This window comes from Macrosteles quadrilineatus, unplaced genomic scaffold, assembly GCF_028750875.1.
Source record: "Macrosteles quadrilineatus isolate MER2022 unplaced genomic scaffold, UCM_ALF_1.0 Scaffold_1__1_contigs__length_201487025, whole genome shotgun sequence".
NCBI lineage: Eukaryota > Metazoa > Arthropoda > Insecta > Hemiptera > Cicadellidae > Macrosteles > Macrosteles quadrilineatus.
In genome coordinates this window covers 124,470,651-124,474,982 of record NW_026542594.1, presented here as the reverse complement: position 1 = coordinate 124,474,982, position 4,332 = coordinate 124,470,651, and positions in this window count along the sequence as shown.

The window sequence follows — 4,332 nt, the reverse complement described above, 5'->3', positions numbered from 1 at the left end:
AATTAAACGGCTTATTGTTATTTGATTGATTTGTCTTTAATTAAATGTTGTCGTTAACAATTTGCATTTGTGTTTAAAGTGAATTATCATTCTAATGTTATGTGCTTAATCTGTACCATTAATATTAGTGAGTAAAGTGGTGTATGGATTTCAAAACCATTAATAATCGTGGAATAGATATGATAATTGAATAATTATTTTTCGTAGCCAAGCAAGTGTACGGTAAATTGTACAATTACTACTTTACAGAAAACGGTCTCATTAGTCAGCCCGCAATACAGCAGTGTTTTGGTAAAGTATCCTACATTTTGCAGGCGTAGTTACGAGTGAAGTAGTCTCCAGTTGTCCGCCGCACCGTTTGGTTAGGTCGGCCAAACCAAACTGTGCGACTCAGAGGCAAGTGGGAGGGATTGTTGGTCTCATGCTCCGCCGGCCGCAGACCTTGCGGAAACTAGCGCGGGGGAGATTGACCGCGGTGGACCTAGGTATGACTCCCACACAACAGACAGAAGGTCAAACATAACAGTAGCATTGACAAGCTCTTTTATAAGTTGCTCACTGAGTCCCTTGTGATCACTTGACTCAAGTTCTGTTCCCCGTAACCTGTTTAACAACAAAAATATTAGCCTACCACACAGAACAGACAGAAGGTCAAACATAACAGTAGCATTGACAAACTCTTTTATAAGTAGCTCACTGAGTCCCTTGTGATCACTTGACTCAAGTTCTGTTCCCCGTAACCTGTTTAACAACAAAAATATTAGCCTACCACACAGAACAGACAGAAGGTCAAACATAACAGTAGCATTGACAAGCTCTTTTATAAGTTGTTTACTGAGTCCCTTGTGATCACTTGACTCAAGTTCTGTTCCCCGTAACCTGTTTAACAACAAAAATACTAGCCTACCACACAGAACAGACAGAAGGTCAAACATAACAGTAGCATTGACAAGCTCTTTTATAAGTTGCTCACTGAGTCCCTTGTGATCACTTGACTCAAGTTCTGTTCCCCGTAACCTGTTTAACAACAAAAATATTAGCCTACCACACAGAACAGACAGAAGGTCAAACATAACAGTAGCATTGACAAGCTCTTTTATAAGTTGCTCACTGAGTCCCTTGTGATCACTTGACTCAAGTTCTGTTCCCCGTAACCTGTTTAACAACAAAAATATTAGTTTGAAGTTCATTGTTGGTGATGGTGAGTTAATGTTAATATGTTATAATATTAATGTTAACTAGAGGTCGTCCAGTGGTCGAAAACTTGACCAAAAATATGTAGGCCTACAGTTGGATTTTTTGAGCTAGACGCGGTTGAGGTATGTTGGAATATCTTTGAGGATGAATCTTTTTGGCTGTAGTGAGTGTGATCATGTGTTCAATGTTCAATATCAATTTTTGAAGTTAAATCAAAACAAACAAACTGGTATGTTGTCAATTAGGGACAATGTTGGATTACTACGAAAGAATGTTCATTTAAGATCAAATAAATTAATTTATTTAGGCTACTGCATTTTATAAACCAAACTCGAATCTTGCTTCCTTGGCCTATCGTACAACGTTTTCCAGTTTGGTACCAAGTAAACTTATCAGATTGCATAAGTGAATTATTAGCAATACAATTGAGCTGTTAATTATTATTTAAATGGGCCAAACTCAAAACGTTAGTCTATAAATGTTTATCTGGTCATCACGAGAGTACAACCTTGTCTCCTAACTTGAAACCCTTAAAAAAGGTGGGTCTGGGTCTTAAGATATTTCCAAACGAAGCGTAAATCATCATTATGTCCCAACAGTTTATCATGTGTATCCCAGTCACAGCAACTACATCAACACTACCATCACTTTCAAGCAACCATCACTTTTGAAGACAATAATTAAATAACAATTTATTCATTAGTTCATTTGGAATTAGGAATCACGTCTCTATTTCACAGTAAATCTATATATATATAACTAGCTGGCCCGACAGACGTCGTCCTGTCCTAATGTGGTTTTACATCAAAACTCGTTCGCATCGCTCAGTCACGTCCCGGTTGAAGTTCGTTGCTATGCTTACTCATCTTTAGGTCGGAGCTTTTTCGCTACGCTCACTTGCCATCAAGTTTAGCTCGTTCGCTACGCTAACTCGCCTCCAGGTTGAAGTTCGTCTGCTACGCTCACTCACATTTTGGTTGCAAAGTAACTGTTGTCATAAATTAAAAAAAATAATAGTGCTGCACCCTGTTGGTCAACTTATTAGCTTTTTAATGCTATTGAACATCACAGAATCAAATTGTTTAGTTGAACCAGCTGTTATAGGATTCTTTAATTCCATTTAAATAGTACTCATAAGGTTAACATGGGGAAACTCTAGAGCCACTGGGGCGGAGCCGATTGGACGTATCACGGTATTTATGGTGTATAAACCTATTCCATGAAATTCTACACATATGTACCAAGTTTCGTGGCAATTGGTCCAACGGTGTCCGAGCTCATAACGTTCAAACATACAAACTTCCTCTTTTATAAATATAGATACGTGAAACAGTTTTTTGTTAACGCAACTCCTCCCTTATTTGTTGACCAATTTTAACGTTTAGGGTGTCAAAAGATTCGTCTCAATATGTAGTTTTGCAATAAGGTTTTAGAATTTTAAAATTCCTCCTCTTAAGGCCGTGAGACCCTCTCAAAGGTTGGGTTTTCCCCATAAGAAATACATAGAACAAATTTAAAAACAAAAAACAGCTGTTCCGTAAAAAGAAACTCATTAGCTTTTTGGAAGTAAATATTGATGTTTGTAATATTCAGTAGGTTAAGACCAATTTAAACAGTTAATCAGTTTTGTTGGAAGAACAGAAAATGCCTAAAGTTCAAAGAAGAAATATTAAAAACGGGAGGACAAGACAATTAATAATAAGATATCTTTATGCGTATGAGGAGAGTAGAAAAAGAGAGGTGTGGTCTAACAGATACCCATCCAGATACACATTCACTTGGTGAGAAGAGTAATATTTGCCAGTTCTGCTTAACTTGCCTAACGTCAGATCAAATGAATGCATGCAAGAAATGTTTACTTCTGACACTGATAGATCAAGATATTTAAAAACATTTAGTAAAAACTATACTAGTAGTACGCTTATTCTGTGCGTAACGGGATGAGTGAACATGTGCGCAATAATGAAAGAGTCCACCCACACCTAGCCTAGTTACCGGTGTCACTGGTGAACACAATAATGTTATTTGTATGGGAAAATCAACAAAATCTCAGTCAACAACAATCCTAACTTCTCGACCATTAATTAACCAAAGTCATTGGTAATATACGTAATGGATTTCCAACAGTTATCGATAGGAGGTAAATCCATCGTTCCTGTACAAAACGTCTTTTGATTAAATAAAACCTATTTCCATATTTGTTATGAGGCCTATCATAAACAAAACTAAGCCAAACTGAACTAATCTAACTTAAATAAATTGCCAAAGCACAGTGCAAGGAATCTCCAAAAAAATATCGTATTGCTTACAATGATGATTTATATCCACGATAGCGCTATTATATCATCTAAAAATTATTAAAAATCCAATAAATGTTCATCTAACTAATGAATCTAAATGCCACAAACGGTTCCCACACTCCGCACTGCTTGAATTTACCACTTCCATCGCCACGACCTGTGTCGTGGACCTGTTTCCCTCCCTTCCCCCAGCATTTTAGTATTGAATGTACATTAATCTAACTACCACAAACTGTTCCCACACTCAGAACTTCTCGCATTTACCAAATCCTTCCCCACTTCCTACGACGTGGACCTGTTTTCCTCCCTTCCCATAGCCTTTTGGTATTGCAGATGCATTTATCTAACTGCCACCAACGGTTCTTCCTTCACCACTTACTACGCCATGGACCTGTTTCCCACCCTTTCCATAGCATTTTAGTATTGCAACTGTTTCATTGCAGATACATAAATCTAACTGTCACCAAATGGTTCCCACACTCCGCATTTCTCACCTTGACTACTTCCTTTATCCTTTCCTACGCCGTGGAGATGTTTTTCTCCCTTCCCATAGCATTTTAGTATTGCAGGTACATTAATCTAACTGCCACAAAGGATTCCCACAATCCGGACTGCTAGCCTTGACTACTTCCTTCACCACTACCTACGTCGTGGACCTGATTCCCTCCCTTCCCATAGAATTTTATTATTGCAGATACATTAATCTAACTGTCACAAAGGGTTTCTACACTCCGGACTGCTCGCCTTGACTACTTCCTTCACCGCTTCCTACATTGTGGACCTGTTTCCCTCCCTTCCTATAGCATTTTAGTATTGCAGGTACATTAATCTAACT